The 14,229-nt window shown below is 35.8% G+C and overlaps 1 long non-coding RNA gene across 1 annotated transcript; it reads left to right on the plus strand.

The window, feature by feature from the left end:
* The first annotated feature begins 238 nt into the window (after nucleotides 1–238).
* On the plus strand, nucleotides 239–13,980 carry LOC127518746 (uncharacterized). Its single transcript, XR_007931636.1, has 6 exons — nucleotides 239–358; nucleotides 9,627–9,648; nucleotides 9,810–9,842; nucleotides 10,196–10,222; nucleotides 11,450–11,569; nucleotides 12,534–13,980. It is a non-coding gene; the product is annotated as an uncharacterized LOC127518746 (long non-coding RNA).
* The last annotated feature ends 249 nt before the right edge of the window (nucleotides 13,981–14,229 follow it).

A 14,229-nucleotide genomic window follows, 5' to 3' on the forward strand; every position in this document is an offset into this window, starting at 1 on the left:
GCTCGAAAAAGAGCCCCACCATCACACCAGATTTAGAAATGATCGGGGATTGGGCACCTGAAATTCAAGATGTATAGGGTGAAAAATGTTGCTGTATGAGTTCTTGTTTTTAATATTTATAATATCCCATATATTTATATGTTTATATTGAGTGATGTTTTGACCATCAGCACTATTAACATGAAGCCTACTGATTTTATGCAACAGTGCAGAGCTTTATACACCGATCAGGCATAACATTATGACCACCTTCCTAATGTTGTGTCCTAACGCCGCCATCTTGTGGGTGTTTGGAGAATTGCGCGCAGGATCGCCATCACAGCGCATCTGAGGGGAGACGAGACAACTTCGTGCACAGGTAAAGTATACTTACCTGCTTTGCTGTAATTAGTAAACTTTATTTAAAATAACAGCCATTAATGCACAAATTAGATGTGTTACATAAATGCCTTAAATGTAGCTAGTTTATGCAACTTGTATCTAAGAAATAGAGACAAGCTCACGGAGTCGTGTAAGATAATCCGTCATGTCCTGTCACAATAAAGATGTAACTTTACATGAATTAAATAATGCAGCCATGAATGAGCACATGTTGGAAATAAAAGCGCTGAATTTAATTCTCTCTCTCTGTTGTCTATGCTCATCATTAGTCTCGTGAAGTCGTCTGCATTTTGCTGTTCACTCAGCGGGCTGATCAGGATATGCTCCACGGCCACCGCAACTTTTAACAAGATTCACTTGTTTAAAACACCGTAATTATATAAATATTTACTATATAACCATTAATTCGCTAATAAACATCCAAGTAAACGCAACTCTGCGGAAATTAATTATTTGTTATCTCCGCGAGCGATCGCAGTTTGAGTATAGTTCTGTGTAAATGCAGATAAACAGCGCTTTGTCAGCAGATATTTCATAATCTAGAACGACAAAAACATTACTAATAATTCTGATATAACATAGGCCTACCAGTTGAGAAATGCAATAAAATACGATGTTTTGTTTGTTATGTTCCAATATTCCAGAGAATATTATTTAGTTATTTAACAATATCCTGCAAATTATTCTTCACTCTTTAGCCTGTTAAACAGCTTATAAATCTACTAAAACTGTAGTTTAAAATGAAGTATTACATTTCAAAATTAACATGACTCCTGTCTTTAATTTATTTATTAAAAATCAATAGTTATTAATTTAGTTAATTTATCTATATCAGCACTGGAGTAAACAGTGATGTCATCATCCAGCTCAGTTCAGTTCGCATACAGTGGTGTCGATGCACTGTTGAATTAGATAAACAGAAAGACTAATATTAGCGTAGATGCCATTCTTCTTCTGATGTAACGAGTACATCTGGTGTTATAGGAAGTGTTCCCGGTTCCGGCTGACCTAATTTATGCAGCCTAACAATCATTTAACTGATTTGAAAATATAAATTGGTAATGTGTTATGTGTATGGGAAGATTGTTCCAGAGTTTAGGTGCCAAACAGGAGAAGGATCTACCGCCTGCGGTTTATTTTGATATTCTAGGTATTATCAGCTGGCCTGAATTCTGAGATCGCAATAGACGTGAAGGACTATAATGAATTAAGAGCTCATAATCTAGCCTTGAGGACATGAACGCATGAACTAACTGTTCTGCATTTGTCATTGTGAGCATATGTCGTAGTTTAGATATATTTTTAAGATGGAAAAATGCGTTTTACAAATGCTGGAAATAGACATGTGCTGATATGCGGTAATGGATATATCACGATATTGAATATGCACGATAGTATTGTTAGTGCCCACTTTATAACCAATTATTACAATTTTTATAATGCATTTAAGAATACTTTCCCCATCAACCGTATAAAATGCACAACACCGCTGTATTCTGCGTCAAAGGGACACGCGCTCAGATGTAAACAAGCCCAACGTGCACGAGAAGCACATGGCGGAACGAGTGAAGGAGACGCGCTGAATGAAAGTGCAGTTCACTCTCTGACAGCAGAGGGCGCTGATGGAACAGCAGAATGCAGCGGTTACCCCGGAAACCCCGCAAACAAAGTAACTGTGCTGGTGAAGTTTTTAAAATGCTTCAAACAGCCATTCATTTTTTTGTAATCTCAATGTTGTTCATCACAGCACCAAATACTTAATACTTAAAGACTTAATAGGCTATTTTCAAACTTAAACATTTTTATATTTTAACTACAACATGCCCTAATGATTAGAAATGTTCTGATTATTTGTTATTGTTCAGTAAAACTTTGAGACATACGGCTTCATTAGTTAACATGTTAATTCATTATTACCAAACTGACAATGAAAAATACTTATAAAGCATTAATTATTCTTAGTTAATGTTAATTTCTTAGTTACTGTTTAATAACATTACTAAAATCAAAAGAGCTTATTTAATGGACCTGAGATAAAACTAACAATGATCAGTTGTATTTCTTAACTAACATTAACAAAAAAAATAGTAGGTCTACTTTCTGTAACAAATGTAGCTATTGCTCAATCTTAGTTAATGCATTAAATAATGAGACCTTATGTAAAGTGTTACCTGTTGTTCTTTATAGTCTAATTCTTTTGCACTTTAATCTGTTTGAAAATTTTACTTTATATATTTTTTGTATATTGTATTATTGTATTTACACATTCAGAGTTCTTTTTGTTATTACAAAAAGAATTCTTAAACCTGTTGTACTATGACAACAATTTTTTTTTGCAAATTATTGCAATATCGTGATAATACCATATACCATGATAAAAGCTTCAGCAATTAATCGCAACATGAAAATTTGATAACGTCACATGCCTAGCTGGAAACATGGCCTTCAAATGAGAGATTGGTATCAAAGAGCACACCCAGGTTCCTAACTGACGACGAAGACTTAACAGAACATCCATCAAGTGTTAGGCAGTGTCTATTTAAGTGATCACACTATATAATTGAAATATACAATGAATTTATATATTATATAAATTAAAATGACAATTTATTTAAAAAAAATAAAAAATAAAAAGGAAATGGCAAAAAAAAAAAAAAAAAAAAAAAACTGAATATGAATAAAATCTGCTCAATCAACTTCTAAATAAACAAGCACTTTCAGATACAGTACTTGATTGGCTCTTTTGTGCACAACAACAGACACTTAAAGGGTTATTTAAACTCCCATCAAAATAGGGCTTTCCAATGAATCACCTCTAAATTAACCTTCACTTCTTTTACACAAAGTGCAAATTTGACTTCACTTAGTGTAACCCAATATACCAGTGTAATCCTGTATCTTTAAATACTCAGTACAAAAATAAAGAATGTAAACAAACTTTAGTTTGAATCAGAAATACAAACTGTAACACTGTAACCCTGAAATAATATTCAATGAATCAAAGCAATCAGAATTAAACCATTTTATCGTTCAACAATAGAAAAACAAACTTATTGTGGGCCTGGCAAGAGTTACCTGAGTGAGCTTGGCAAGAGTTAACGGTTTCCGTCACCTGTCAGATCCATCCACGTGAAGCTTCAAGCTGTCATCAGTTAGGAAACTCTGTGATGCTTCTGCGACGCCAGAGGAACTCCTAACCACTCGGCTGGATTCCTCCGTCCTCAGCGACTCTGTCAAACTCAACAGATCCTATAAAAGCTCTTGGAAATCATTTAGATCACCTTTGGTGTTGTTACATTCGCCGATGTAAGTGATGAACTTGATGAAAGTTTCTCACCGGGACCATGAATAGTTTAATTCACTGCATTGGCGATCAAGCGTTAAAGGAACACTCCACTTTTTTTGAAAATAGGCTCATTTTCCAACTCCCCTAGAGTTAAACAGTTGAGTCTTACTGTTTTCGAATCCATTCAGCCGATCTCCGGGTCTGGCGGTACCACTTTTAGCATAGCTTAGCATAGTTTATTGAATCTGATTAGACCGTTAGCATCTCGCTCAAAAATGACCAAAGAGTTTTGAAAGATGGAAAATGAAAAGTTGCGATTTTCTAGGCCGATATGACTAGGAACTACACTCTCATTCTGGCGTAATGATCAAGGAAATTTGCTGCCGTACCATGGCTGCAGCAGGCGCAATGATATTACGCAGCGTCTCTCACAAATGTCTCCATGGTTGCAAGGCACGCTCCCTGTGCAAGCAGGGGGTCACAGGCGCTGCGTGATATCATTGCACCTGCTGCAGCCATGGTACGGCAGCAAAGTTCCTTGATTATTATGCCGGAATGAGAGTAATAGATGCTAACGAGATTCTAGAGCGAGATGCTAATGGTCTAATCAGATTCAATGAACTATGCTAAGCTATGCTAAAAGTGGTACCGCCAGACCCGGAGATCGGCTGAATGGATTCGAAAACAGTAAGACTCAACTGTTTAACTCTAGGGGAGTTGGAAAATGAGCCTATTTTCAAAAAAAGTGGAGTGTTCCTTTAAACTGACAGTTCTCAGTTGATTTCATTGTGTTGACTTCACAACAGAATAGGCTACTGTGCTGCTTAACATCAAAGACCATAGAATAACACGAGACGCGTCACTCGTATTGTTTTGAATGGGAGAAAGTGCAACGCGCAATATGGCAGAATAAGTCCCGCCTTCTAAATAAGAGTCAATCGCCGATTGGTAAAGTCATCGCGTCACTGCAGCGGCCGTTAGAAGCTCCGGTTTCTATAGAAACAGTCAGACGCGCGCCTCCGAAATAAGGCACAAGAGACGCGCATTTAAGACCACGCATGCGCATTAGCTTGATCCAGCCTGAAAAATACCGTTTTTTATCACGATTCAAGCGATTAGAAACAAAATTTATGAGACAAATGTTGTCAGAATTTATTGGTGATTTCAAATATGAAATTTAATCAAAAGCTTGGCAAACAGCTTTGGAGAATTTGATGTTTCCCCATTCAAAGAGATAGGAGCTGCTCTTGCATGCCCGAGAGAGACGTTTCAGAGATGGCCACCAAGTGAAATGTCTTGTCTTAAAGGGACTTTGTTAACACTCAAACAATACAGTTCTGACTATTTTTCACACAAATAAATAAGCGTGCTTATTATAAGATTCCGACAACATCAACTAGGTACTTCTTTTACAACTCCTCTCGCTACCTTGTACACTCTCTGACTGACATGAGCACTGTCCAATCACAGGTGCCATAACTGACATGAGGCGGGATCAAGCTGTTTTCCAGCCAATAATGTTAAATTGAACAACTTACTGGTATTAATGTCTGAACAGGTACACTTTCGTTTAATAATAAAACTCTAATCACCAAGCAGCACATTTCTGCATTCACTAATTTTCCAAAAAAAAAAAACTTAAATAAATTAAATTAAATAAATAAATTAACATAACCATGTATAAAATAACCCAGGGTTACATATTATTTGAACCATGCCAATGCAATTCCACTAACGCCAACATAATTTTCGAGTCTATTTAAAAGAATGTTGTGATCGATAGTGTCAAATGCAGCACTAAGATCCAGTAACACTAATAGAGAGATACAACCACGATCTGATGATAAGAGCAAATCATTAGTAACTCTAATGAGAGCAGTCTCAGTACTATGGTACGATCTAAACCCTGACTGGAAATCCTCACTGATACCATTTCTTTCTAAAAAAGGAACATAGTTGTGATGAAACTGCCTTTTCTAGTATTTTTGACAGAAAAGTGAGATTTGAGATCGGCCTGTAATTGACTAATTCTCTACGATCAAGTTGTGGTTTTTTAATAAGAGGTTTAATAATAGCCAGCTTAAAAGTTTTCAGTATGTATCCTAGTGATAAAGACGAATTAACGATATTAAGAAGAGGATCTATGACCTCTGGAAGCATCTCTTTCAGTAGCTGAGTCGGTATAGGGTCTAACATACATGTTGTTGATTTTGATGATTTAACAATTTTAGAGAATTCTTCCTCTCCTAAAGCAGTGAATGAATTGAATTTTTCCTCAGGGACACTACAATGCACTGTCTGACGCGATACTGTAGTAGGTTGCATGGTTATAATTTTCTCTCTAATATTGTCAATCTTGCAAGTAAAGAAGTTCATAAAGTCATTACTGCTCTTTGGAAACATCAGAAGTTGAAGCTTTATTTCTTGTTAATTTAGCCACTGTATCAAATAAATACCTAGGGTTGTGCTTATTTTCTTCTAAAAGTTTTGAGAAATAAGCAGATCTAGCATTTTTTAAGGCTTTTCTGTACTCAATCATTCTCTCTCTCCACGAAATGCGAAAAACTTCTAGTTTTGTTTTCTTCCAGCTGCGCTCCATTTTTCTGGCTGCTCTCTTAAGAGCCAGAGTGTGCTCGTTGTACCACGGCGTTGGACTAATTTCCTTAATCTTCTTAAAGCGCAAAGGAACAACTGTGTCTAATATGCTGGATAAAAGAAAGTCAGTAGTTTCTGTTGCAACATCAAGTTCTTCTAAGCTATCTGGTATGCTAAGGCGATGAAACACGTTTAACCGCTACAGAGACATCAGAGCCAGTGGCAAACGTCAGAAGGATTAGCCGAGGTAAGGCTGTTCACGGCTGGGTACATGAGCGCTGAACGCCCAGTGATCGCCTGGATCTTACAACTCCGAAAACGTCAGATAAAATTTTAAAATAGGTAAAATAGGTAAAATAGTTTTTTTTGCAGGGGGGGAATGAAGGATTTCTGTATTTATTCTCTCAATAGCCTATGAAAACGGCACGAATTCAGCACAACAACATAGCTCAATAAAATTGCATGATTAATCATTAAAAGATAGCGATTTGGATTCAAACACCCACGCGATCTTACTCAGTGCTCGAAGTGGGCCGGTAACAGCAGAAATTCTATATCTGTAGCGTACCCTCACTTTTTCTTGCTCACTGGCTGCACTTCTCACATGTTGCAGGTATTCTCTAACCCCCACACTGAAACATAGAATCAGGCTATTGATTAATTGTATAACCTACATTGTGCGTTCAGAGCTTTTATAAACATGAGTGGTGCGCCGCGTGCGAATCACCGTAGGCGCGTTCCGAAATTGTGATAAGATTTGCGCGAGCCGTTCCTATGATAAAACAGTAACACTTTACAATAAGGTTCATTAGTTAAACATTATTTAATGTATTAACTAACATCAACTAACCATGAGCAGTACATTTGTTACTGTATTTACTAATCTTGGTTAACGTTAGTTAATGAAAATACAGTTGTTCATTGTTTGTTCATGTTAGTTCACAGTGCATTAACTAATGTTAACAAGATTTTAATAATGTATTAGTAAATGATGAAATTAACATTAACAAAGATTAATAAATGCTGTATAAGTGCAGTTCATTATTAGTTCATGTTAGTTAAATAATGTTAGCTACTTAACCTTATTGTAAAGTGTTACCATAAAATGTGCAACCCATTTGAATTCTATTGAGAATGTAGTAAAACGCTATGGAGTCAAACATGATCTAAAAACAGCCAGTAAAAAGACTGATGAAAAGAGGGGAAAACATGATAAGGATCTGGCAAGCTTTTTAAACTTCTCATGACCACCTTTACTAGAATTTATCACGTTCTGTTTTTATTGTGGTACATTTTAACTAACTTGTTAAAGAATTTATAATATAATCTGTTAAGGGAATAGATTTAAAAAAGAAAGAAAAAAAGTTAACATTGCCCTAAGCATGCAATGAGGAGCCATCAATGTAATTATGTCCTTATTGTAACAAATGCTATCGTTAAACAATTAGAAGAACTACTTTTTAATTGGCAAAGTACAAGTTAGAATCAAGAGTTTTAAAGTATGGACCTTCTTGAATTATTGACTAAACAATTGATTTTCCCCATGTGTAAAATGTGTTCTGCTAATATGACAGATATGCCCATTAGGAAAAACCTGGCTGTATTCCAAGACATGACAGGAAATTAACATGTTCAGTATAAGAAAATTTTAAGTAAAGATAGTTTGAGTTTCCATGGCACTTTGTAAACAAGTGATTGCAGTTAGAGTGGCCTTTTATTGTGGCCAGCCTAAGGCACAACTGTGCAATGATCATGCTGTCTAATCAGCATCTTGATATGCCACACCTGTGAGGTGGACGGATTATCTCGGCAAAGGAGAAGTGCTCACTAACACAGATTTAGACAGATTTGTGAACAATATTTGAGAGAAATAGGCCTTTTGTGTACATAGAAAAAGTCTTAGATCTTTGAGAAAAATGGGGGCAAAAACAAAAGTGTTGCGTTTATAATTTTGTTCAGTGTAAATAGACTGCAGCAACTAAGATTATGTCAGAAAGTACATGAAAGTAAAATTCATTGAGGGGGAAAAAAAAAAAATCTTCCCAACTACAGTTCCCCCAGTGAATCTCAGCCATTTCCAGCCCTGGCAATACTTTAAACTTTGAATTTTGAACTTTAAACAACTACATTCTCACCTGAAAAACTCTTAAAACTACACTTCATTACATAATAACAGTGAAAGATGCATTCTGGGATACCTGGCTGTCTCAAGTCCGCACAAGTCACCTCTCGATGCATCCTCGATAAAAGGGGTGGATCAAGAACACATGGGAATTTGAACTGTACTTGGCTAGATGTGAACTTTGAAATGGATCAGTACTTAAGCAGCAACTGATGAGTTTCACAAGTCAACAAGAACACAAGTGCAGACAAGAACGCATATTGTGAAACGGCCAGTCACTCCTCGTGTTTGCTGGATAAACAGGTGAGGCAGGGGGTCATAGTGCGATACATAAACCTCTAAAATCACTACTTAATAATATGAGTGTGAAGCGAATGTGTGTAAACTTTATGAATGAAATGAGCACAAATCAAATAACGGTGTTGCTGTTGCGTCTCTCCGAAATCAGAGCTTGACAAGAGTAATATCGACTAAAATACACATCATACACATGTTCATTATGTATATTTATTTTATGTAAACCTTGCACGAATTAATTGAATTTGCATGGCACGATCGCAAATCAAATAACCACGCTCCATCTCTGCATGTCTCTGAGAAACAAAGTAACCTTTCTCAGATACATACATTTTCTACTAGGTCTACAATTTTGCTCCTTTATCTGTTTCTGATTTGATAGGCAATTGTTTAATGAAGTTAAGTCAAAAGAGAGTCTATGGCAAAGAGAAAGTTTTAATTCGTATCTCTTAAATAGAATGTGACATATTAATGCAGATAAAGTAAGATATTGATAAAATCAAAGTAAATTATGTGATTATAAAATTACATTTAAAAAAATATTAAATTACTCATAATGTAATAAGATTTTGGTCATGTCACCCACCCCTATCCCAACCTGTTCAGAATGTTAGCATGACTGATAATGTGTTACAAACGTCTCTAAGAACGTTCACATGTAAATATTATTTTTCAAATAAAGGGGAGGGAAGTCAAGAAGCAGGAACACTCTGAACACATGATTAAAAAAAAAACAACGAATAAAACAATGAATTTTAAGTTCTGTCATATTCAATTGCTTTTTTAAATTTTTTTTATTGTTGTTGTTGTTTTGCTGTGGTATCTATTCAGAATCGATGTACTTTATCCAGGCATCGTATTGAAGTCATAATTTCGGTATTGTGACCGCACTATTATAAAGCACTATTTTAAAGTGGGATTTCTTTGTCTGACACACATTCACAGGAGCAGAAGGTGTCAGAAGAAGGTAAGATTATTTGCTTTTGTAATCTTATTTAAAATGACATGAACTGTACATAAAATATGTGTGTGTGTGTGTGTGTGTGTGTGTGTATGAAGGTGTGGTTTTATAAAGTTTTTTTTTATTTTGCATGTTCAGAAATTCAGTTTTTCTTTTTGTTTTCTCAGGGCAAAGTTGTGTGATAAGGGGTACTTTTCAAGGTGTGTTTGGACTTTATCACATATTATCATGTATTACTGTCTCTGTCCTGCACTGAAGGGGAACACAGGAATCACAACACTGTTCCTTATAGAGGTGTGTGTGTTCCTGTGTGCTGACATTAGTGCAGGTCATGCTGAAGGGCTTTTCCCTTTTTTCAAAACAGCCAAAACTATTTTGTCAGTTTTTGAGAAAACAACATGTTACCTTCAAAGCAGACAGACATGGAGTAAAAGCCAGAAGACTAAAATATTGAATTCATGAGGTCTTTCATTTATTATTCAGAGAAGTATTTGAGTATCAAATTCCAAATTCAGTGATAAATATGCGTGTTTTCCTCTGTTTCTGGAATCAGATGGTTCAGACACAGACAGATGCAGAGGTGAGTGAAAAAATGATTACAATCATAATATTTTACTGTGCTTAAAGTTCACCCAAAAATGAAAATTACCCCATAATTTACTCACCCTCAAGCCATCCTTGGTGTATATGACTATCTTCTTTCAGTCGAACACAATCAGAGTTATATTAGAAATATCCTGGCTCTTCCAAGCTTTGTAATGGGAGTGATTGGAGGATTTGAAGTCCAAGTAAAATAACAAGCTTTCAGTGCAACAGCCATATGACTTATGTCGAAAAAGCTTTAACTTATTACACAATGACATGACGTTCTATGCGTTATAATGTAGGACAGGGGTGTTCAACCCTGCTCCCGGAGAGCTACCATCCTGCAGATTTCAGCTCCAATCCCAATCAAACACACCTGAAGCAGCTACTCAAGGTGTTCAGGGCTGCCTGATCATTACAGACAGGTGTGTTAGAGCAGGGTTGGATCTCCAGGAGCAGGGCTGGACACCCCTGATGTACAACATAGCGTAGAACGTCATGGCATTTTGTACTAAGTCACAGAAATTAATGCTTTTTGGACTCAAGTCGAATGCGTAAGCACCGGAAGCTCGTTATTTTACTTTATAAAGTTTTAAATAAGGATATTTGTCTTACACAAACACATCAATTTGCTTCAGAAGGCCTTTATTAACACCCCAGAGCCATGTGAAGTATGTTTATGATCGATGGATGCACTTTTTTGGACTTCAAAAACATCCTTCATTCATTCCCATTATAAAGCTTGGACGAGCCAGGATATTTCTAATATAACTCTGATTGTGTTCGACTGAAAGAAGAAAGTCATATAAACACCTAGGATGGCTTGAGGGTGAGTAAATTATGGGGTAATTTTCATTTTTGGGTGAACTATCGCTTTAATAATGGTGCTGGATAAAAAAAAACAAAAAAACAAGGTCAATAAATGATAGAATTTTCATTTGCATTTCTTAAACAGCTTCATCAGATTATTTCCATTTGATGAACGCATAACAAAACCTAGTATTCTTAAAGTACCTGAATATTACCTTGCTGAGATCATTAGATCAGATTAGATATACTTTATTGATCTCCCAAGGGGTAATTCATCAAATACAAGTAAACTCTGGTTCTTGGCCCTTTTTACCATTTTTTTTTTTTTTCCGGCTTCTTGCCCTTTGAGTCACAACTTCCCTCATCTTCCCTTGAGAGGTGTTTCTTGAACTGAATGTTCCTCGTTTTGCAGACTCGCACCTCCAAAGATCATTACTCCACTTCGTCTCAAACAGTCCGCAAACCAACCTGGATGATTATTAGTCTGGTGATCATGTTGGCAGCAATTATATTACATATCTTGATCAACCAGGTAAGGATTCACAGCTACTATTTCTCTCATGACTTCTTTTTCTTGGAGGCCGATTACTCTGCTAGTGTAGTATGATTTTTAGTCATTGACCTTGTTTGTCAAATCTCCTGCATTACATGAATCACGTAAATTAAAATTTAAACTCAAAACAACAAAATCTGACAAAAAAAGTCTAGTTTGTGAAAGATTGTGTATTTCAGGCCCTGTTTACACGTGGTATTAAGATCCGTTTGATCAATCGGATCAGTTAGATGAGGGAGACACATATCCCTTTACTCCTGGTGTTTTAATCCGTCTCTTCTGTCCACTTTAACTACTTCTGTCCTGATTTCTTTGAGGGGAGAGTCTATAGGTGGGTAAATGATCTTTCAATCTAATGGATGAAATAAATGAACGCAATTAACATATGAACACAACCGGAGACAACAGAAAAACACACAGAGAGTTTGTTTCTGCTCTGACAGCCGTGAGACCGGCCGAACGCTGTGAGTGTGTGTTAGAAATCAGGAATGATGAGAGAACATTGAGCTTGGTACGTTTTTAGTCTTCAAACCTACAATAACACGGGTCTTTTCAGTTGTCAGAGTTTAAATCCCGACTAGCTAGCAAACACATTGGACCACATGAGCATTTCCACTACGAAAGCAATCCGGTCGAATGTGTTTTCTTTACCTCTGGAAGTGGTCGAAAGTAAACAAGCTCAAAATGATTTAGATCCGTTTACACCTGTATTTAGAGTCGTCTGTTTGTCATCCGATCGACCAAAACACATCTTAAAACCAGGTGTAACAGGGCCTCAGATAATAACTAAAAATTCTTACAATATAGTGCCTAATAAAACATATTGAAAATATTTTTTTTCACTTGACAAACTATTAATTCATTAATAATAATAATAATAGCTTATTAGCTGAATTTTTTTACGTGAACGACTGAACATAATTACATTGCTCTTTTTATAAAGCAGCTGGAGATCACTGAGCTGAAGAGGACAAACACTGAGCTAAACAATCAGCTGGGGAAGATCTCATACATTGGAAAGGGACTGGATTTTCTAAGAGTCATACACAATTTAATTTCCTTATTTAATTAAAAATTTCTGAGAGACGAAATACACGACTACAGCATTTTGCATTAAAGGTAGAATGAAATATATGACAAATGCAGACTCCTTCATGACCCATAAAATTATAAAAATGTGTTCTCATCTCGTTCAGCAGAAGTATATTTCATTCAAAATGCTTTGTGTTTTGTCAATAAAATGTTCTCAAATGAACCAAGAAATTATGTGGAATCAGTTGATGTACCATCAAAATGTTTGCAGAAGAGGGTTAAGAATGTTTTGTGAATTCAGCGTTATTATAGACATTATCACATCTTACAGCTCTTTATTTAGTAGGTTATTTGCTTGAAAAAATACACCTCCACTCTTTTCTCTGTTGTCTTTTATAAAAGCTTTTTAATATTTATAATATCCCATATCTATATGTTTATATTAAGTGTTGTTTTGAACATCAGCACTATTGCAAAAGTGAAGCCTACTGCTTTTATACAACAGTGCAGAGCTGAAAACACATAGGCTATATCTGTATATGGATGTGTGCCTACATTTTTTTTTAACAACTTTTTCCACTTTTGATGTTTTTTCTAGCCAGAATTTTAAATATTTGATCAGTAATCACCAACGCTTGTTCTATTTTGTTGTCGATAGGCCTAATTAAACCATTATGCTGCCTCAGATGTCTCTGAAATCATTTTCGTGATGTACTTTGTGCACAAACGCTGCCTGCAAAGTCATTGCCTGACAGGAAACAGCTTTCAGATGCAGTCCCTGAATGAATCAGCTGTTTGACTGAATGATTGAATGATTCACTCGTTAAGACAACTACTTGTCGCCACCAACTAATTTAATTTCTTTTTTCCCCAGTCATTTCATTTTTCTACATTTATATGTTGCGCCTGCAATAAATCGTTCCTGCGGAATGGAGAGGAAGATCACTGAGCTGAAGAGTGAAAACACTGAGCTAAACAATCAGTTGTAGGAGCTCTTACGTTTAAAAATAATTGTGGATAATAAAAAAAAAAAAAGATCAAAAATATGTTTTCATTCCTTACAAAAGAAAATCCTAAATGATGAAATACATGACTGCAGTGAAACACATCTATAACTGCATGAGAGGATGATATGAGCTGTAAGATTCCCGCTGACATGTTGATAGTTTTACTTTAGTTTTATTTTCCCTCCCTTTGATGTATTAGAAAAGATTTGTGATTTTGATTTTTCTTATGATTTGTATTTTTATGATATGTTAATAAATCTCTGATTCTGTATACTAATGAAAAAAAATGTGTCCAAAAAATGTTTTAATAAAATGTTCCCAAATGAACCAAGAAATTATGTGAAATCATTTTTATCATGTATCATCAAAATGTTGTCTGTCGTGGTAATCTTTAATCAAAATCTGAAAATTTGCTTCTGCTCAGCAATGGCGTTTCCTCTCTGATGACGTCAGTTTGACGGCTTGGGTTTGAATATCTTTAACCACTCTTCTATGAACGAGGGATGGAGAGGAGGAGAGGAGGAGCGCTAGAGTAAACTCTCGTGCTGCTGGACTCCACAAGACCTCTGAATAAGTCCTGTGATATCTGACATATACAGA

The sequence above is a fragment of the Ctenopharyngodon idella genome, chromosome 9 (assembly GCF_019924925.1).
Source record: "Ctenopharyngodon idella isolate HZGC_01 chromosome 9, HZGC01, whole genome shotgun sequence".
NCBI lineage: Eukaryota > Metazoa > Chordata > Actinopteri > Cypriniformes > Xenocyprididae > Ctenopharyngodon > Ctenopharyngodon idella.